Consider the following 24,152-nt stretch of genomic DNA (forward strand, 5'->3'; position numbering starts at 1 on the left):
GTGCGAGTTCGTATATTGTCATTGAAGACTGTTTCGTGCTTGTTAATGACATTTTTCTATAAAATCTATGAGCCAATTTTCGGTAACTGGAAAAAAAATAAGACCACAAATGTCATTAAAGAAATATTTTACATGAATATTTAAAAAAAATAAAGTAAATTAACTTTTAAACTTAATACAAGCGTTACTTCCGGTTTGATATGGATTTTCGGCCCGCCGGTCCGATACGTGATATGGATTTTCGGACCGGGCCGTGATATGGGGTATTGTGACGTCACCCGTATCACACCGTGCAGAATCGGTGTATTTACTACTAAGTATATGATAAATAGAGAATATTACATACTAAAATCCATATCATATGTCACATCAGCCCTCGGGCTGATATGGGGCCACTCGGGCTGATATGACATATGATATGGATTTTAGTATGTAATATTCTCTATATATGTAATAAGATATATTGTATTGTAGATAAAAAAGAACATGAAATCCCAATTGATCATCAGGGACTCCAGTGAAGAATTAATTTTCCACACCAATCTTGATAACGAAGTATTTCAGTGGCGTGCTGAATTAAGATCATCAGAATATATCTCCAATCCTTTCTCCTCCAACGATCAAACTTCTCTATGCAACAAATCTTTGGATAAAGAACTAGTAATTTTTTTTACAGAAATGCAAAAACAATCGGCTTAATTATATTCAAGAAGTTTCGAAAAATAATTCTGTCAAAATATCACTTTCTCTTGAACCTATTTTCTTTACAAGTCTTGAACGTTCTCACTTTCATTCTATCGAAAGTAAAACAAAGGCAGAAATAGCAGCCAACATTGATCTATATGAGGAGCAGATTGAAAAACTGCTTGATTTGGATTTTAAAGCTGATATGCATATTTTATAATTTTTGCATTTTTCAAATAAAGATATACATACGCATGCATATCTGCATTTTAAGAAAATTAATTTTTTTTTCTTGTTAAAACAGGAGAATGCAATGGAAGAGAGATATAAAAAATGGTGGGAAAGAAATGGACATTAATTTCTACTAAGAATTACTGAAGTTGTAGAAAGTTCCCATAATGTTAAAAATGACGAAGGTGCATTAGATGTTCATACCTTTTTAAACAGTGTGTTTTTCCTCCTGTACACAGAGTCATGTCTTTTTTTTTTTAGCATTCTCAATATAGGTACTTGATGCTGGCCCACCTCTTGCCATGCCCCTCTTCTTTTTCCCTTTGTTGTTTTTCCCAGGGTTTATTTTAATATTCTGTATGACATTACAACAGCATATATTATATTATTTAATAATTTTTAACAAAATTAAACATTGGAAAAAAAGAGGGGGGGGGGGGGTTAGTGTCAAATTATCAAAATTTTCATAAGTATCTGGAATATAAATAATTGTATTATTTTCATGCTTTAATATCATATATTTTTCAATCCCTTCCGTTCTTTAATAGGCAAAATAATTGCAAAAAATTAAGAGTCATTGTCTGTAAGAATCAAAGAATTTAGAAAAAAGTTGGAAATGGTTTATCACAGATTTGACTGATTTTTTGCATGCAATGTAGAAACACCATGTATAGAACATTTTTGGGGTTAATTTTTTATTTTGAGTCCCGGTTGCCATGGTAACCAAAACCACCATTTGAGGCCAAATATACAGAGCAACCTACTGAAAGTATACCATCTTAATCATAAATTTCTATTTTCTGCATATCATTTACAAATTTAATTGTTGCCTACTCTGATAGACTATTTGATGCAGTAACCTCCACAACTGATGAAATTATTCAGTAGTTGGTCATAAAAGAGTTTTCTTTCAGTGAAAAGTGTGAATTTTTCAAATTTTAACAAATTTGAAAAAATGCCAATTTTTGGCATTTTCTAAGCATAGTAGCAAGAAAACGCGGGCAATGCATAACAAACAACTACCATCACTGAAAAGGTCATTCCTTACTTAACAAAATATAAAATTTCTAGAGAGATGTTATTTCTTAAAATAAAATAAAACGAAAATGAAAATGGTTGCTATGGAGATTTTGGATTAATTTGTAGATTCAACATTTGGCTCCTTTTTGTACATTATAGCTTTAAAAAAATCAAAAGTAAAACAAATCACACTACTAAACCTCATAATTTTAAAATATTATGATATAAATGTAAGTTCATAAATTAAACAAAAATAATGTGTTACTATAGCAACCAAAAAGTAAGGAAAAATCACTATAGCCTTATTAGATATTGACGTTATCATTATCCAGAATCTGTGGCCTCAGTGCATGATTTAATTTCTTCAATTAAATAAATAACACTCATTATATTTGTTATTTCACTTATCTTCATTTTAAAAAAAATAAATAAAAATTCAAGCGTCTAAAATCACGTTGCTATGATAACCCAATAGTTTTTGAACACTTCCTTATAATGGTTGCTATCACAATTTTTGTGATACTGACAAGTATACAACGGATAATATAAAAGCTTCATTCATGTTTTTTTTTTCTTTTTCAAAAAATAAATTGAATTTAATTGTATTTCACTATATATCAAAATATTAATTCATAGTTTATTTTTAAAAATGGTTGCTATGGCAGCCAATAGTTCAGGAGAATCATTTTCATTGATATGTTTAATATAGAAAATCTTCTGCTTTATTGCACGATTATATGTCTTCTTCAATTCCATATAAACCTTGTCATTTCACTTACATGAAAATAGAAATTTATAATTTGAAAAGAAAACAGATGCTATGGTAACCAATTGCTAATAATTCAGGAATGATCCAAATAATTAGGGCCCCACTTGGCGGGCGCCATATAGTGATCAGTCTGTACGTCGGTCCGTCCGAGATCTCCTGTCCGGAGCATATCTTCTCTCTCCTTGGCCCAATCTGGCTCATACTTCACCTACAGAGTGCCTTTGGGAAACCGATGTGCAGTGACCTTGAACCATGTTTCTAGGTCAAAGGTCAAGGTCATAGCAGAATTTTATTAAATATCCTTGTCCGGAGCATATCTTCTCTCTCCTTGGCCCAATCTGGCTTTTACTTCACTCACAGAGTTCCACTGATTAATGGATGAGCAGTGACCTTGGTCGAAGTTTCTAGGTCATGGTCAGAATTAGCCTCTCAGTTTAAATCTTTGTTCGTGTATAATTTTTTCCCTTTATTTCCAGTAAATTTATATTACTGAGGATACAAGATAACTTCGATATATATCTGTAAATTCGCAATATCCGTGAAGTTGCACTAAATGGCTTTTAGTGTATTACACAAATGTTCCTCTTCAAAATAAACCCTTTTAAATTACCTTACATTTTCATGTTCATTGTTGAAAGCGGGGCCCTTTGAGATGGCCACCATCTCAATGATATCTAGTTATTGGTGTACCAGTATACAAAACTCATAGCACTGCCACCAATGTTTGATTATACTTCTAATTAATTTATTTACCGGGACAAAAACAGATGAACTCAAACTTAAACTGATCACCGTGATATATCTGAATTAGTGAAGCAGGATTTGTTTCCATGGAAACAATAAATACCTACATAAAATCATGACCGATCTTTTGGAAGCAACTTTCTTTATTAATTGAAACATATATACACATGCTTTAACCTGTACATGCACTTCTTAGTTTAAGTAGGACAAGCACATAGTCAAGAGTGCCCCCCCCCCCCATCGTCCTCGATTCAACTTGTTTTTGCTGTTGTTGAAATGATCTTTTACTGTTCCTTTCGTAAGGAATCATTATACCACCGCTGCGAAGGAGAGGGGGGTATACTAATTTACTTTTGTGTGTCAGTCCGTCCGTCTGGCTGGCTGCCTGTGTGTCTGTACGTAGCAAATGTTTGGTTGCAGTTTTCTCAGCAACTATTCATTGAAGATGCTTGAAATTTTAGCACAGTATTTGCTAAGGCATGCCATATGCATGGTGGGTAACATCTGAGTTTAAATCTGATGTCAACTTCCTGTTTATCCGTGAGTCTGTCCGTTCCATACATAAAAAATTTCGTTGAAGTTTTCCCAGCAGAGATAAGTGTCTTTCATATACATTAAGAATGACAATCAAAATTCAGCATGTGATTTAAAGATTTTGTGATTTTGTTCTTTCTCATTAAGGAACCGAGGTTAAAATAAGTATTAGGGAAAGTGCAAGTAGGTGGAAAGCATATAATAATAAAAACCACCGCCACTCTTATTAGGTCCAAAACATTGTCCGTAGGGGCTATGCCCCTGGGAGTGAATTCCCTATAAGCTTTTGAAATTCAATCAACAGAGAACCTCATTTTGACTCAAAGTGAGTGTAATATTACCTTAAGGACCCTCTCTACACCAGTACAAAATGTTTTTTGGACATTGAGAAAAATATATTCTATAAAGGTGTTAATATTGAGCTTATTTATATGATTTTCACTATATGGTGCGTGGCATTTACCCCCAGGAAAAATAATCAAACACAACACAGTATAAGTGTTAGAAAGAAAGATAGAAATCATTGCTGTATACTTCCATAGAGAAAATACTAGTATGTAAATAACATGTTCAATTAATTTATCTTGGCTTATTAAAATGTTAAGAATATTTGAATTCATTACAAACTGTGTAATATACTGTGAATTTCTAATTTTTAGAATTTAGATCTAAGGGCAGATCACTCTTACTGCAAAAAATACCATAGAATCAGAACTCTTTAGTGTGCAGTGTAGAGAGGGTTAAATTCTTAAGTATACATCGATATATGACAGGAAAAATATAATTATCTGAAATAGTTTTCTGTGGGGTTAAAGTGAGGGGGGGGGATAAAATGTTACCACCCCTCCTCCAATATGTTAAAAAAGTGGGGCTTGATTTATTTGTATTAATATTTTTTAAATAACTTATTTTTTATCTAAAACTATTTGGAAAGCTTCTTAAAAATATTTTCCAGAACATAATGTCTGTGATAAATGGAAAACTGAGATGTCCTCATAAAATATGACAAAATCAAATATAATATTTTTATCTCTCAGAGAGAAAAAGATTTGGGCACATAAATCTATGATTTCAACAACGACCATTTTACATATCCCCAATTTCTGCATGTACGTAAAAGGAACTCCTCTCCACTGAAAATTGCCATATTTCCCTATAAACCTTAATGTATTCCTTCATTACATATTGTTTCAGTAAAGTGTACACATTGTACAAATTTGGCTTAAATTCAACTGTGACAGCGTTTGCTATGACAAAAATCTTAATAATCAAATAATTTATTTTTTCTTCGTTGCAATAAAATAATCTGACACTAAAAAAGATAAATTTCTAAGTTCTTTCAATTTTTTGCAATAACTTCAAGTTCCCAAATGAAAGGGCACATTCACCCACGATCATCGATCCCCATTCAAAAAAAAATTTCAGCCCTGCATAAATTGAAATCTAAAAGAAAATTGCAGTTTTGTTACGTGTTCAGTTTAGTGATGTGATTTCATAGGTCAAAAAGTAAAATAAAAAAAAAATAATTAATTTTAAAAAATGATAAATAAATGAAATTAATTCTTTTAAAAATTAATGCATGTCAATAACTTTTTACCCCCCCCCCCTCCCCTTCTTTTTTTCAAGCACACAATTAAAAAGCTGTTATGAGGTATTTAGCTTTTGTCATATACAGAATTGCTTTAGTTTAATTTGGTTAACATATACCGTATAATCCCTATTAACTGCCCCTGCCCCTATAAGCGTCCCTAGGTTTTTTTTTTCAATTATCAGAAAATAAGGGCCCCCTGTACAGTGATTAAAATCATCTAAAATCGTGTCAAAAGTATACCAAAATTTGAGGAAAGTGAAAATGTAACTTGTCTATTATCCAATATCTCGGTGGAAAATGAATCATATAGCATACTTTGGGTAGATTATCTTCACTTAAAGTAAAGTTAGGCATTATTTTGGCGGTTCTTTAAAATTTTTGAAGTTAAAAATTGACATTAAATATTATAAAGAGAATACCAAAATAACCGCCCCTCTTCGCAATTTTCTAAGTGCCCGGGGCAGTTACCAAGGTAATAGAGATTATAAGGTACAATTTTTATCAACAGATGGTTTAATATAATTTTCATCAACATCTGTTTTTAATAACATTGATAATTTGCCTAAACTATAAATTATTGATATAATTAGCATCATGTCATTATTTATGCTTTGGGTACTTAAATGTTATTTTTACAATAAATAGTCATACCCTTTTATTAATAAACTCATACAAAATATGTGCAACTTTCAATGTACATGGTAAATATTTCATTGGTACTTGCCTAGTGATCTTCTTATTGCCATGTATATTACTTCATCACAACCTTATTATCCCATCCTTAGCTATGAAGTCCATTTAACTGACGTTACTTTTTTTTTAACTTAAACACTTTTTTTCAATGATGCAGCACTTGTCACATAGGCAGGAATTTCATAGGATGCAATCCATTTTTAAGTTTATCACATTCACATCTTATACACAAGCATGTATATCTCTCAGACACAGTAAAGCCTGAACAATCATTTAACAGTTTAAGTATTGGTAATGTTAACTATTTCACAAATTGGAGTAAAACCCCTGAAAATATCCAAAACAGACAGTATTTACTCCTCAAAGTCGTTTTTCTGCTGTGTACTTTCACTTTCATTTTCATTGATTGAAGCAAAAGATTTCCGAAAGGGGAAATAACTCTTGACAAAAATGTGTGTAAATTAAGAGATTTTTACAAACTTTACCATCAATTTATTTTCTTAAAGTAAATAATACCTCTCCAGTTTTTTCATATGTTCTTCATAAATGTATAAGGTGAAATTCAGAGCATCAGAATATTCCACCAATGCCTGCGTTTTTTGTGTACATTGTTATGTTCAACCCCCCTTTTTTAAAGCAATTTTCTATGTTATTTGGCATTTAACGGCAGGTCCAAAATTTTTTTTTGGAATTTTTTGTTTAGAAAATACAAATAACAAATTATTGCAATGGAAAAAATAATAATAATCACCTTTATTAATTAAATGTACATTAATGAGAAGAAATATCATTTTAGGTATTTTCCACTCTTGTGCAAAAACAGGTAACCTGGTTACCATGGAAACAAGACCAATTTGTCACTTTCAATAATATTTTTGTAAATCGGGCTTATAATGTAGTTATTTCACCAAGTTTCATCAAAATCTGTGAAAATCAATTTCCAGCCCATTTGATGCTTACAGAGAATGACTCTTAATACGTTACAAAGACAATAATTTTGATACCGTGCTTCCATAGATTTTCACCCGGAAGATGAGGATCTGCCTGATTCTGTATCAACGCTTTAGTATTGATTGTGCATTTCCTGTATATGGCGACTAGGATTTCCAAAGCACATGTACTTCAAATGTGAGTGTTGTCATGGATTTTGTAACTAAATTTTGATACTTTTCATGGCAGTTTTGTAAACTTTGCACAAAAAACACTGTGAAATGGATATCATTTTTATGAAGGCAATGATGAATTTTTAAATTATCGCTGCTTAATACTGTATTTCATCATAAAAAAAAAATATTGATACTTACCGTTATGGGATGTTTTTCGTTTTATGCACTTGTCGAATTTTTTAAACTTCGTTGAATACAATTGAAATTTTCATTAAGATGAGCGCCCCACGCGCATCACTTTTATACCTTGATTTTAGTAAATTTTTTTATGCACGGGTTAACTGGTTGATAAGTACTCATGATGCGACTCTCTTTTTTTTTGTTTTTAAGAATTTTATTTCAATATTTCATATTTCAAATAGCTTAATAAAGCTATTTTAAATAGCTTTATCAAGCTACATTGCTAGATAAAGCTATATAGCTTAATCAAGAGGTTTGCTGGACCTGTTTATTTGTATATTATAGTTTGCAGCTAACTGTAAAGTTTCACGTTACATCACGATCTAGTTGACAGCTGTGCTCAAGGTAATTTGTACACGCCTTCTACGCAAGCTTTACGACTGGACCTTTCTTCTTATCCCTGATTGGTTTCTCATACAGCAGACTATTTCCATGTCAATGTTGATAATTTGAGTTGACCAATCACGTGAATTGTTTACGCTGGATGCATCTGACGAAAAAGATCGTGGCGTAACGTGAAACTTTACAGTTAGCTGCAAACTATAATAAATCAAACTTACTTATGACAAACACTTGAATTTGTCATACCAACAAACACAACTAAAAAACTATTTTACAGCTTAAAATATGAATTTGATATAAATGGTAATTTCCATTCTTATGTCCATACGATATATCCTGGTGTGCTTAAGATAAAAGATACCACAGAGTCTGACAAATCTGTTTCATATTTGGATATTTTACTTGAAAAAGACGTTAATGGTAATTTAACAATCAAGCTTTATGATGGACGTTATGCCTTTAACTTTTCTATCGTTAACATGCTGAAGTCCTCTCTCTATGTATGATTTATTCTATATTGTTTAACGTCCCTCTCGAGAATTTGCCGGTGTAGAGCTACAAATTTTGTTGAAATTCTTGTTTCACAACTTGTTTGTCAATAATTTTACTATTATTCTACTAATCTATTTTCTGCTAGATCTTTTGAAATTAAATTTACCCAACTCCCCACTCCACCCCCTTCAGAATCAAATGATCGTCTCCTTATTTAGATTTTATTTGAGTTTGGCTAAATTGAAAACTGGTTCAATTCTGATGCTAAGATTTCCAAAATACTTCCTGTTTATAAGATAATTTTGAAACGTGAATATCAGGGGAACTATTTTACATTAAAAGTGCAATAAAGAGACTGTCTGAATGAAGATACTAGTATCTGAGAAGGAGTAATTGCCCTTGTCACAATTTTTTAAAAATGGAAAAATTGATTAAATAATGAGAATATTCATTTTTTAAGTTCTATTAACAATATTTAGCATTACAAAGCATTCTCTTAATAAGAGGCCCACGGGCCTTATAGGTCACTTGAGTATCATGTAACAGCTTTACAACAATTGAATTTGGTTCGTGTTTTAAACCAGAGGCCATGAAATTCACAATTTTAAAGAGACACCATTGCTTAATGCTTATCATAATTATAAACTTTGCATGCTTACGCTATTTACTTAATACCCAGAGGTAGATCAGAGTAACAAAGATAAAATGCACTTCCACTTTATTACCAGTTGTGCACCCCACCCCAAAGGAACCACTGACCCTGGAGCAACATATTTCAAAATATTGGAAATTTTATCATAAATTTTATTTCATCCTAAATGGTTGATTAATACTACTAATGATACCTAATATAATACCAAAGAGCAGATTTCAAAGCATTAATTTATTTTCAGACTATGTAACCCCCCCCCCCCTCCGATACCTCTGACCCAGGGGGCATGAAATTAACCATTTTGATAGATGCACCTTTCTTCATCATAAATATATATATTTGGATCATTAGCATAATACCCAGGAGCAAAGGAAAAGATTTTTTAAAGAATAACTGTATTTTTACTATATAATATTAACCCCCCCCCCCCTTTACACCAAATGGCAAAATCTCTGAAACAAGTGCCATGAAATTCACAATTTTGAAAGAGGCACTCTTGCTCATCATAACTATGTACTTAGTTAGTTTATTTAATACCCAGAGGAGAAGGTTTTTGAAGAATTAATGCATTTTCACAATATCATCAATAGTGCCTTGCCCTAACACCAGAACCCCTGACCCTGGGGCCATAAAATTCACAGTTTTGGAAGAGGGACTCTTGCTCATTATAACTATATACTTAGTAAGTTTGTTTAATACCCAGGAGCAGAGAAGAAGATTTTGATTTTCAAAGAACTAATGCATTTTCACTGTATAATCTATATAGCCCCGCCCTAACACCAGAACCCCTGACCCTGGGGCCATAAAATTCACAATTTTGGAAGGGGCACTTTTACTAATAACTATGTACTTAGTTAGTTTATTTAATTCCCAAGGGCAGAGAAGAAGATTTTCAAAGAATTAATGCATTTTCACTATATAATCTATATAGCCCCGCCCTAGCACTAGAACCCTTGACCCTTGGGCCATGAATTTCACAATTTTGGTAAAGGACTCGATAGACATTACATTCATGCTAAAAGTTTGCCTTATTGATGTCCAGGAGTAAAGAAGAAGATTTTTAAAGATTTCAGTAATTTTAGTGGTTTTGGCCCCACCCCTCAGGCTCCAGGGGGGCAGGGGTCATGAAATTCAAAATTTTTGTTCCCGGGCCCCTTCACCCATAGATACATTGAAAATTTGGTTGAAATTGGTTCAGCGGTTTCAGAGAAGAAGCTGAAAATGATCAAATGTTAACACACGACGGACGACGACGGACGAAAACGGATAGCAATAGGTCACCTGAGTGACTCAAGTGACCTAAAAAGCTTCTATTGGGTATGAATTCAAATTTATAACAGTTCTTGCAAAAACCTACCTGTATGACATCATAGGAGGATGGAAATACCTTAAATGAAAGTAAATGCAGTTTTTATCCTTTGAACCATTACAATTGTAAGGGTGGAAAAACCTTAATTTACTTGTTTCTCAAGTTATATTTAAATCACACAAAAATACAATATTTTTAGAGTAGCGTTAATGAAAAATTGTTTACAGATAGACAGACGAACGATGGAGTACCTTACTTTAGCAGAAGCTGTACTGATCTCTGACCAGTACAACAAAATAAATGAAGCGAAAAAAATGAGGATAATTTTTGTTAAGATAAAAAGCTCCAATAAAAAGTGTAAAATTATTCTGATGCATCTTACTTTGGATAAATTCTATATGTTGATGAAGGATCTTACTTGTCTTTTTAAGGACATACGCAAGGTACCTTATCTACTGATAATTTTTCAAGATATTCTAAAGAACTACGCACGCTAACTCTCGATTCCCGCCTACACTTTTGACTTGAATATTTTAAAATTCTTTTACATTTTGCTTATGATTCTTTTTTAATTGTAAAGTAGAATTCATTAGAAATTTTTGAAAATCTTTTATACCAGTGTTAATTATTTAATTGTTCTTAATTACTACTCTTTTTGATGGAGGGGTTAAAAAAAAAAGACCTTTGAAATCAGGTTTTTAAACATTATATTTCTCATTTCTCTTATTGTAATGGATAAATATCCGTTTTATTTGTCAAATTTTTGTATTTAATTGAATAAAAAATTGATAATCTTCAATTTTTGGAGAACTATTTGATAACCAAAAAATGGCTCCAAACTGTCTTTTGGAAGTTCTCTCAGTCTCCGTAAGTCAAACTCTAGAAAAACCACGTGACACTATGGGTATAAAAGGTGTGAGAACTATTATCGCGAAGAAAACGTTTCATAATGGCTGACAATTGTGTAGTTTGTAATTGCAATGCTAAAAAAAACACAAAAAGCGTACAAGAGGCGCAGATATGTTAACGGGGAGGGTTTTTTGTGGTTGAAAAGTGAACTTGAGGCTAGGGGTGTAAGCTGCAACAAATCTAGTGTTGTATGTGCGAAATGCATTATTAGAACAAGAAGACAAGTCGAAACAGTCACACCCGGCGAAGCTACGGTAGACCAGAACAGACATAGGTCTGAGGACGCTGACATGACTTCAAACAAAGTAACCGTATTAGAGGGGTTTACCTCCCTTGGAAAACAACACACACGTTGTGTTGTTTGCCGCCGCACTGTTCAAAAGGGTTGTCAAACAATTACAAGATCTTTGCAGATTGATTTTCTTCTTATGTACAAGACATATGCACCCAAATGCGTACGATTATGCAATGAGCATATTGTCAATTCAAAACTTAAAAGCGGTCTTGTTATGATAGCAAATAAAAAGACACTTGCTATTGAGCAGAATAATGAGGAAGATATAATCAAATTATTAATTGAAATAATAAATGCGGGTAAGTCGCACCTGTCGGCAGAACTTTTAACTGATGAAGAGTGCAAGGTATGGACAGGCTGGAGTCGTGAGCAGATAAACGCTATGATGGCTTTTGTCAAATGTCGTAACACTTCTGTGCGTTCTTAACTCTTGGCAGTATTATTGTTTTGGGTTAAATTAAAAACAAACTTGTCCTTTTCACAAATAGCAGTGTCCAGAGCCTTTCAAATGATAACTGAAGAACTGTCTTCGAAGTTCGTCCCATTACATCTTGGTGTCTCACACATTTCGCGTGATGGCGCCCTGACTCACATGACGGATATTGCTCGAGTTTTTCATGGCGAGGAGACATTGGCCACTGTATGGGACGGTACTTACTATTATATACAAAAGAGTTCTCAGTATGACTTCTCAAGAAAAACATACTCTGCTCACAAACATCGCCCTTTGTTAAAATTCATGTCCATTGTATTGCCTGATGGTTACATTTTAGAGTCCCTTGGTCCATACCAAAGCGATGGAAAGCACAATGATGCTGCACTCACGCGTCATATCATTGATACTAATAAAGAGCTAACTGAATTATTACAGGCTGGGGATGTCTGTGTAGTTGACAGGGATTTTAGGGATGTCTTGGACGCATTCAAACAATTAGGATTTGAATGCAAAATGTCCGCTTTCCTTGAAAAAGGTTAAAACCAACATTCGATAGAGGGAGCAAATGAATCGAGGCTAGTGACTAAGGTCAGGTGGGTTGTGGAAGCGTATCATAGACGAATGAAAAAGTGGAAATTTTTTGATTGCGTAATTGAAAATGATTTTATTCATATAATCGGCAATGTCAATAACATTTTATCTGCGGCTATAAACGCGTTTCGTCCCCCACTTTGCAGTAGTTCTACAGAGGATCGAGAACTAGCACATGCCATGATCAGGAAGAGTCAGGAAAGGCAAAACATCTTATTTGAGAGGGTTGAACATGGTTCACTTTCTAGCAGGGGTAGGTGGAGACCCCTGCAAGATTCAGATGCTGCTCCTGATTTCCCAATTCTCAGTCAATCTACACTTAGGGCGCTTACTTTTGGAGTGTATCAGTTGAGACAGGCTGCCAATTATACCCAAGAACATTTAGACGAAGAGGGCGACTACAACATTGATGTACACCATGAAGCCGATGACATAATTCGTGTTAGAATACAATCGAGGTACATCTCATCAAAGAAATATTTCCTTTGGGTCCAGTATTCTCCGATAAATAACGATAATCCCATAACTTTGTGGTATTGCCAATGTAAAGCAGGGATGCGCACAGTCGGTTGCTGTGCCCATTGTAGCATCTGTGCTTTGGTATTTGGGTCATGGAAGACATGTAGACAACCCTCAGCCAAAACGAAAGTTAAGATCTTTGGTAAAAGATGTTAATAAAGCGAAATAGGCAGTTCGGGCGGTGCAAGCTACTGTTCGTATTTGAAGTAGTTTTATCTTATAAGAAAAAGAAAAAAAAGAATACACACATACAAAAAAAAAAAAAAAAAGAATACACACATACAAAAAAAAAAACAAGAGGCCCATGGGCCACATCGCTCACCTGAGCACCTTTGGTCGGCCATTGTGGCCCCGCCCTACCCCCCAGGGTCATGATTTGAACAAACTTGAATTTACACTACCTGAGGATGCTTCCCTATAAATATGATCAATCATGGCTTGACTATTCTTGAGAAGAAGATTTTTAAAGAATTTTCCTATATATTTCTATGTAAAACTTTGGTCGGCCATTGTGGCCCCGCCCTACCCCCGGGGGTCATGATTTAAAGAAACTTGAATCTACACTACCTGAAAATGCTTCCATATAAATATGATCAATTATGGCTTGGCTGTTCATGAGAAGAAGATTTTTAAAGAATTTAATTTCCTATATATTTCTATGTAAACCTTTGGTCGGCCATTTTGGCCCCGCCCTACCCCCGGGGGTCATGATTTGAACAAACTTGAATTTACACTACCTGAGGATGCTTCCACATTAATATGATCAATTATGGCTAGGCTATTCTTGAGAAGAAGATTTTTAAAGAATTTTCCTATATATTTCTATGTAAAACTTTGGTCGGCCATTTTGGCCCCGCCCTACCCCCGGGGGTCATGATTTGAACAAACTTGAATCTACACTACCTGAGGATGCTTCCTTGTAAATATGATCAATCATGGCTAGGCTATTCTTGAGAAGAAGATTTTTAAAGAATTTTCCTATATATTTCTATGTAACACTTTGGTCGGCCATTGTTGCCCCGCCCTACCCCCGGGGGTCATGATTTGAACAAACTTGAATCTACACTACCTGAGGATGCTTCCATATAAATATGATCAATTATGGCTTGGCTGTTCATGAGAAGAAGATTTTTAAAGAATTTTCCTATATATTTCTATGTAAAACTTTGGTCGGCCATTTTGGCCCCGCCCTACCCCCGGGGGTCATGATTTGAACAAACTTGAATCTACACTACCTGAGGATGCTTCCATGTAAATATGATCAATCATGGCTAGGCTATTCTTGAGAAGAAGATTTTTAAAGAATTTTCCTATATATTTTTATGTAACACTTTGGTCGGCCATTGTTGCACCGCCCTACCCCCGGGGGTCATGATTTGAACAAACTTGAATCTACACAACCTGAGGATGCTTCCATATAAATATGATCAATTATGGCCTAGCTATTCTTGAGAAGAAGATTTTTAAAGAATTTTCCTATATATTTCTATGTAAAACTTTGGTCGGCAATTGTGGCCCCGCCCTACCCCCGGGGGTCATGATTTGAACAAACTTGAATCTTCACTATCTGAGGATGTTTCCATATAAATATGATGAATTATGGCTTTGTCATTCTTGAGAAGAAGATTTTTAAAGAATTTTCCTATATATTTCTATGTAAAACTTTGGTCGGCCATTTTGGCCCCGCCCTACCCCCGGGGGTCATGATTTGAACAAACTTGAATCTTCACTATCTGAGGATGTTTCCATATAAATATGATGAATTATGGCTTTGTCATTCTTGAGAAGAAGATTTTTAAAGAATTTTCCTATATATTTCTATGTAAAACTTTGGTCGGCCATTTTGGCCCCGCCCTACCCCCGGGGGTCATGATTTGAACAAACTTGAATCTACACTACCTGAGGATGTTTCCCTATAAGTTTCATCTTTCCTGGCACAGTGGTTCTTGAGAAGAAGATTTTTAAAGCATACCACCAAATTTTCATTAATTCCCAATTATCTCCCCTTGAATGAGAACATGGCCCTTCATTTATACAAACTTGAATCCCCTTCACCCAAGGATGCTTTGTGGCAAGTTTGGTTGAAATTGGCCCAGGGGTTCTTGAGAAGAAGTCGAAAATGTGAAAAGTTTACGGACAGACAGACGGACAGACAGACGGACGCCGGACAAAATGTGATCAGAAAAGCTCACTTGAGCCTTCGGCTCAGGTGAGCTAAAAAAGCAAGAGGCCCATGGGCCACATCGCTCACCTGAGAAGCGTTGACCATTCTGTTCTTTACCAGATTTCCCCCTTGTTATACATAATGCATCCCCACCCTACCCCACTGATCATAATTTAGACATTTTGAAATCTACACTACCCCATGATCCTTCCATGGGCACATAAGTTTCAGCTTTTCTGGCCCAGTGGTTCTTGAGAAGAAGATTTTCAAAGATTTTTCCTATATATTTCTATCTAAAACTTTGATTCCCCATTGTGGCCCCGCCCTTCCCCAAGGGGTCATGATTTGAACAATTTAGAATCTACACTATACCTGGATGCTTCCACATAAGTTTCAGCTTTTCTGGCCCAGTGGTTCTTGAGAAGAAGATTTTCAAAAATTTTTCTTATATGTTTCTATCTAAAACTTTGATTCCCCATTGTGGCCCCGCCCTTCCCCCGGGGGTCATGATTTGAACAATTTAGAATCTACATTATACCAGGATGCTTCCACATAAGTTTCAGCTTTTCTGGCCCAGTGGTTCTTGAGAAGAAGATTTTCAAAGATTTTTCCTATATATTTCTATGTAAAACTTTGATTCCCCATTGTGGCCCCGCCCTTCCCCCGGGGGTCATGACTTAAACAATTTAGAATCTACATTTTACGAGGATGCTTCCACATAAGTTTCAGCTTTTCTGGCCCAGTGGTTCTTGAGAAAAAGATTTTCAAAGATTTTTCCTATATATTTCTATCTAAAACTTTGATTCCCCATTGTGGCCTCGCCCTTCCCCCAGGGGTCATGATGTGAACAATTTAGAATCTACACTATACCAGGATGCTTCCACATAAGTTTCAGCTTTTCTGGCCCAGTGGTTCTTGAGAAGAAGATTTTCAAAGATTTTTCCTACATATATCTATATAAAAATTTGATTCCCCATTGTGGCCCCGCCCTTCCCCCGGGGGTCATGATTTGAACAATTTAGAATCTACACTACCCCAAGATGCTTCCACATAAGATTCAGCTTTACTGGCCCAGTGGTTCTTGAGAAGAAGATTTTTTAATGACCCAACCCTATTTTTGCCTTTTCTTGATTATCTCCCCTTGCGAGGGGATATGTCCCTTCATTTTAACAATTTAAATTTCCCTTCACCCAAGGATGCTTTGTACCAAGTTTGGTCAAAATTGGCCCAGTGGTTCTTGAGAAGAAGTCGAAAATGTGAAGAGTTTACAGACGGACAGACAGACAGACGGACAAAATGTGATCAGAAAAGCTCACTTGAGCCTTCGGCTCAGGTGAGCTAACAAAAAAAAAAATTAAAAAAAAAGAAATACACAATATGTATAAGAGAAAGAAATCACAAATCGAGAGGAGAGAAGTGAATTTTATGAGGATCATTATCAAGAGAAAGTGTGAACAAGTTAATAAGTTTCTTTAATCATATGGTTAAATTTTTTAGTCAGTGATTTCTTTTTTTTTTTTATTTCGTAAATATTTTTTTTCTTTTTTCTCTTCAGATTAATTTTAGATAAGTCTAGTAAGTCTAGAAATAAGACAAGAAATCAGTGAACAGTGTCATTTTGTTTTATAATTATAGATTACTAGTAACCCCTCCTTCATCTCCTTTAAAATTAGCAATGTAACAATATATGGAAGAAAAATATATTTAACTTATATAAATTTAACTTGATAAGATTTTAACTTTAATTATGATCGTTTAAATGCCATTTGAAATTGATCAAAAAGGACCATTTTCGCCGTGTTTTGGTCTGTAAATATATGCCCCCCCCCCCCATGTCACAACAAAAGCTTTGGTGTAAATTTGCAAAATGACATATTATAAAAACTGTAAAAAGGAATTTGTGTGACATTGGGGAGGGGGGGGGGGGAGATGTTTTAAAAATATTTTCCGTTTTCCTTTGATTTCTATAGTGAAAAATGCAATTTAAGCCAAAATTATAGAGTTATCTCTCTTTGTTTTCCCAAATAAATAATGTTTTATGAAAATTCATATAAATATCTATAATAATCTTAAAAATCATTCGAATATGTTAACTTTTGAAAATTGACTTTGAGGTAGGTGGGAGAACAATACTATCGTTCGCAGTTCTTTCAAGTAATAATACTATTACATGTTTGTAGACAAAAAAATCAGCATGCGTTACCAGGGGATTAGAAAAGATATCAAAATTTGAAAATTTTGGCATTATTCAAAGAAAAATGAACAAATATAACAAAACAAATTCCAGATTTTTTTTCATCAAAAATTGTTTTAGAAGAGGTGTACAAATCCATATATAGACAATAAAAATATTGCACACAGGCCCTTCATATAGTGGAACTCTTCAACTCCAGGGAAGAACTCAATAAAGTTCAAACCCTCGAGGTCAACCAGTGTATATACACGGCGGCAAATTCAAAGTCTACGAGGATTTAACATTGCCAAAATGGCTACCACTTCGGAAAGATCATTTATTATTTTTTTCTTATTCGTTACTTTCCGGAGCCTTCCGTCAGTGAGGTTTAACGCAAGGCACGTTTTAATTAATTAGGCATGCGTTTACTTTCATCAGACGATATCCGTTTCCTTTTATACTTATATTTATATACATATTTTTATATTTTATATACCAGTACACACAATTCAACAATGCCAAGACAGAAATCGAAGAGCCGGCAAGTGGCAAAGCCACTGAAGGTATTGAAAAAAGTAATGAAAGATATCTGTTGACTTGACAGTTTTTATCACTGTCGGTTGCAACTATGCCTGAGCTATATTCCGTAGGTCTTAAAGTCATCAAAAATTGAAAGCATATAAATCCTAAGTAATTTTTGGCGGCATTGCTAAATGAAAATCCTGATTAATTTAAATTATCTCAATAGCTGTAACAAAAAGTCTTCTTTACCTCACGAGAACTAAAAATTCCATGAATACAGGGAGAGTCCTCGATGCAATTACCTAACCATACATCTATATAAATCCAATATATATTAGTTATCCATATTTTGAGGAGTATATCCAAACTGAATTGCAGTCCTTCATAGCACTTTGCACACTGAAAATTTCCCAGTTGATGAATACATTAAAGTTGCAATAATTTGGCCAAGTTTTCAAGTTGTCTTCATGAACGCGTCAAACAACGACCTTGCCCTTTGGTATGGGTGACAGGTCTATTCAACCCCGCTTAAATTTTACCCGTCTTCAGTTATTAACATTGTCAATTAGAGAATTATGTATTAAACGAAAGAATAGAAGACTAAATCCAGTTATGATTTTATTCTTGACTATACATAATACGTACCCTTTCCAAACCATACTTAAATATATATTCAAAATGAAGATTTTTTGAAAATATTAAGCACACCCAATTTTTTAAGTAAAGAAGAAAGATATGTAACTCTTAGACAAGAAAATATAATCAATTAGTTTCCAGGAGTACCCAAATACATGTAAGAATGCAGTATAAGAGTGCAGTATAAAAAAAATAAATATTTTGAAATCAAAACAAAAGTCCATAGGGACAGGTGTTCATTTGCGAAAAAAATGAGGTTAAGGTTTAGAAATTAAAAATTTTCTGTAAGCAACAACGTGTATTTGTACATTTTTTTCTTGGATAATTGTCGAAATGTCTCAATTGAACATTTTTCTCTGAAGAAGTTTGCTCGGATTTCAAGACTATAAAAGAGTCAGTGTGGCAGATACATAACTACAATGGCTCAAACAATCTCCCAGGTTAAATGTGACCAAAAGGACATTGACTTTGAAATCAAACAATATACAGATAAACTTGGTTATTTTATACTAGTTATACATAGTTATTGTTTTTGGAATATTTACATGAAACTGATTTTTAGCCGGGCTTATTGCTCAAAGAGCAATTGCCGGCTTATGTGATCCTGTTCAAGGCGGAATGTTAACCCAATAGTTGCCATTTTAAAGTTACGTGCAAAAATATAGTTCTTACTCTCAACCGCTTTTTAGATAATACAAACGCTAAATAAAGCAACAAAAATAAAACGAAGTTTTATCTACATAAAATAAACATTTGTAGTAATGACTTTGAAAACTTCATAAGTCAAAGAACATAGTTCATTAGCGTAAGGATTTTTGATAATCAGTGTTACCGTAGTTCTCTACACATACGAGGTAAAGCAGGAGAGGGAACCAGACTGGCCTGTTTGTTTACATTCAGCTGCGGTTTACCAGATTAATTCTGATTCTGACAAAATCGGACCGTGGTATTAGGATTGAAAAACTCACTTTCAGTGTCTTATCATTTATATTGATAGTTTTAAAATAATTTTTTCATCAGAATATAAACGTGATTCATGTTAGAAACCCATTCTACTCTGTAAATGAGCCCGGGTATCTGTACTTCTGAGTACTTTGATTACAATAAAATATAAAAATGATTAGAGCAATTTTTTGAAATATATTTAGATCATTTTATTTTTAACAGTTTACATATTTATAACAGTTTACATATTTTTAAATTTTAAGTCCGTCGGATGGGACATTAAATGGTGCCCCGTGTCAAGGATAACAACCCCCTTGGCACGCAAAAGACCGTTTCTCTGGAGTTCGAAAAAGAGTAGGCTCATTGGGGGCCGCCAGAGAAACCAAAAACTTTCACAAAACCGGTCAATAAACAAACTTGTCCGCCGAAATATGGCTGAAATATTGCCGCCTCGGCGTTAAACAATATAAATCAATCAATCAATCATAGTTATTGTATACTATGGATATGTTGAAATACTTAGGCAGTCTTAAACATCAAACATCTTCTGCTATGTTAATGTGCCCTAACTGACTAAGCTGAAATATTTAGTGAGGCAAGAGTGCTGGGCACTCCTAGTCTCAGACGGGGCAAGGGTAGTACATGATGGCCAGTGATGCAGTTTTCCAGTTGAGGGGGTCCTGAAACCTGGGCATTAGAAAATAAAGGATTTAATCTTATAAAAGTTGTCGCCTGCATGACACAGTAATCAGGGCGTATACTCTAGAATTGCAGATCTATGAGTTGATCCTTACATCGCGGGTTCGAATCCCACTGCGGGATGTAGACACCGGTCCTTCCGAAGAGACACTAAAATCCCCGGTCCTATGTCACAGTAAGTGATGGCACAAAAAGATCTCTCACTGTTCAATCATCTTCAGTGACCTTAAAGCCCAGTACAGTCATTCAAAACTAGGAGCCCTCCACCGGCAAGTAGTGGTGTCTCATTATGAATGAGAAATTCTTAGGAGGGATGTTAAACAATCAAACAATTTACAAAACGAACATTTTTAATTATATTTTACATGCATTCTACATGAAAATGAGGCACCTGTGAGATGAACGATTTACAGAAATTGAAACAAAAGTTAAAATATTAATTTAGCATATAACATATAAATAAATTCATATGTTCAATGTTAAACTTTTTTTCACTTTTCAGAAACTCTAAAAATTTAGTGAGGCATTTGCCTCACTTGCCTCAATGGTAGTTACGGCCTTGCTGCTTATTTCGAATCATCAAATATCTCAAAGTTGATTTTGGTTCAGTCTAAGAATGAGATTTGACTTTAATATGAGAGGCATTAAGAAAACTAATCTTGGTAGTGTAAAAGGGGAAGGGGGAGAGAGTGATAATCTGCTATCTATTCAAAAGCTAAAATCAGTTTTCCTTACCTAACTCAAAAGCTTAGGCAAGTAAAATTATTAATGTAAAAATCTTTGTTCCGATGACAATACTTGCACCCTTCCCCTTACTCTGAGAGACAATAACAAGAGGTTCATAAGTCACACTGATTAACATTTTGTCCATCTGCTGCTGATTTTTAAGAACTATTCCTTCTTTGTTCACATGAAAATTTGAACCCCCAGAGGAAAGGGATGGGGGTGTCTTAACCTATGAAGACTGTAATCCACACCTGGGAGTACTTTAGGTCCTAATACATTTGAAAGATTTTTTGAAACTTTCATCCAATAAATTACAATATATATGGAGCTACATGCACAGTCGAACTTCTTTATCTCCAATCCGAAGGGCTGAGAAAGAACTTTGAGATTCATACTTGGATATTTTACTTGAAAAAGACGTTAATGGTAATCTAAAAACCAAGTTATATGATAAACGTGATAACTTTTAACTTTTCTATCGTCAACTTCCCTTACTTACGCTCAATATACCTTCATCACCTGCATACGGAGTGTATATATCTCAGTTGATTCGATACGCAAGAGCATGCTCTACGTATGAACAATTTCTAAAACGAGGTAAATTACTGCCAATCAAGTTGATGAAACAAGAATATCATTTCGTAAATTCTATGATCGATGCAACGACCTTGTCAGCAAATACAATTTATCATTGAGACAAATGCTGACTGACGTTTTTCATACTACAATGTAATAGTTAGTCCATTATTTGTACACTGAATTGACGACGGATTTTTTACCGTTGTTTCCCGATCATGACAAGAAGCACACGCTGGGTGACCGATCAGCAGGGGATGCTCACTCCTCCATGGCACCTGATCCCACCTTTGATATTTTGGAGGTTTGCGTTTGCTCTGCTCCTATTTTGTATTGTTTTATGGACTTTGATTTTGAATACGGTTCTTTATCTCCATATCCTTCTTCGACATATCCGTGGTATTCAAGATATCGGAGATCGAGATATTGAAGTGCAACTGTATTATCCACTATAGTAACACCCCCACCCCCACCCCCCAATCCTCTCAAGCCACGGTCCGGAGTCCGCATAAAGCTCTCTCCAGAATGAGAGAGGATCGTACATTTTGGCCGTGGTTTGCGATGATGCCCCCCCTTTCAAATACTCTAGGACAATGAATACATGTATAACAAATTTTAATGCACTACTCAAGGATGTTTGCATTTCAATTTATTCAATCATGACCTTGATGTTCTTGAAGACATTCAAAGATTTTTTAATGCTCCTTTTATTGAAGATTCGAGGGTATAGCTTTTGCCCTGTCCGTCTATATGTCTGTTTGGCAGCAAACAAAATTTAACCTTACCCTTAAATTGTAAGTGGGTGCAGCTATGGCTTTCATATTTCACAGGTGTATTCCTTGTGAACAAATAATCTTTCCTTCTGTACCATCAAATTTGACCTTTTTTGTATTTTAATTTCAATTAAAAAAATACTAAAGGCTATAATTGTAAACTTTGGTGCATTTTTCTCCCTAAAACAGTTAGATAATTTGTCTTGTGAAATTTATAGATGAAGTAGTTAAACATTTATAAATACCCAGAAAATATTGTGGTATATTCTTTCAGAGTACAAGTTGAATTTCACATTATATGAGATTTGGAAATTTTACAATTAAACTTGGCTATTTAGAATATTAGATATGATTTTTATCCAACTCTGGTATTGCAATTATTTTGAAGTTAATGGACCTTCATTTGCACTAGACTGACTGGCCTTCATTTCCACTCTACTGACTGGACTACATGTAACAAAAGAAATACATGACCATGGACTGAATGTATTACTAAAATCTTGTATCTCTAGAACCTTTTTTAACAGATTTTATGGAATCCACAGGTTGTTAACATCCTTAAGAAAGTACACAACTCCTTTAATAAAGAAATGAGAGACGGAAAGGCTAAAGACCTATCTAATCCTGTAAGGAGACTATCAACTGCCACAGGTATTTAGAAGTGATTACAGTTAAGCACGTCTATAACAATATGCCTGGGATAAACAATTTTGCTTTGATATAAGTGTAATTCATTATATCCATTAAGTGTTAAATATTTTTTAAAGTCAAGATTCAAAATAACTTTGTTTTTAGCATGTGTTTTGTAATTGTGTTTAGCTGTATCATACATAAATCCTATAACAAAAAATGTTTTCATGAGCAAATTGCAATTTTCTTACGGGGGGGGGGGGGGGGAGGTGAGGTGGGGGGGTTATACGATCAATGCATAGAATTTTTAAAATGATGGTGAACTGTTAATTAGCTTGATGGATACATAGGCTACAATGTACATTCATATTCAAATACTTCTGCTCTAGAAAAAAATTAACATAATATTTGTAACCAGTCCTCTTACATGTGAAGTACATGAATGTTTTACATAATTTAGAAATATCAGGAAGAAATCTAAGAACATAGATTTTGCCTGATCCAGTTGAGGAGGTTGTTGAGGATCTGCAAGTTCCTCCTGTAGAGCAGAGGATCCATTCCAATAAGGGGCTTCATGACTTCGATGATGACCTGGTGAAAAGCACCATCCATGAAATGCAGTTGAGGGCGAGTACATGTATGTTTCTCTCCGTTGACAGTCAGGTGTGTTGGTAGAGAGGGGAATTAGGATCACCAAGTCATCACTGGGACAGCTTGTGAAGAAACTTGGATTCAGGTAAGGTATTCTTGAGGCAAACAGTTGGGGAAATATTATCCATTAAACACGATACATGTACTACAATTTCATCATTAAATTTATAAACAAAGCACTTTATCTTACAGCAAGAACAAATCAATTCGTGTTACATAGAGACATTTGCACGCAATAAAAAAAAGAATTTTAAAAATCTTTTATTTCTAAAAATGTTATTCTTTTTTTTGCAGATTTTACAGATCTGGTTCAAATCGGAGGTACACAGGTGAGCTTAATGACATCGTCAGTATGCGCCACTTACCTGAGGTCCATCCGAAACTTAAGAGAGGCAGGTCGTCCTATTGTGTACTTATTAGATGAGACTTGGTTGAACACCAATAAGGTAGCAATGGGAGATGGGGTGGACTTTTCTAGGACATATACCTCTGCCTTTTAG

General features: G+C 34.5%; 1 pseudogene; it reads left to right on the plus strand.

The window, feature by feature from the left end:
* Window positions 1–486: 486 nt before the first annotated feature.
* On the plus strand, window positions 487–24,152 carry LOC134238173 (uncharacterized; annotated as a pseudogene).

The sequence above is a fragment of the Saccostrea cucullata genome, unplaced genomic scaffold (genome assembly GCF_032062105.1).
Source record: "Saccostrea cucullata isolate Sc308-1 unplaced genomic scaffold, CSIRO_AGI_Scuc_v1 ctg5225, whole genome shotgun sequence".
Taxonomy (NCBI): domain Eukaryota; kingdom Metazoa; phylum Mollusca; class Bivalvia; order Ostreida; family Ostreidae; genus Saccostrea; species Saccostrea cuccullata.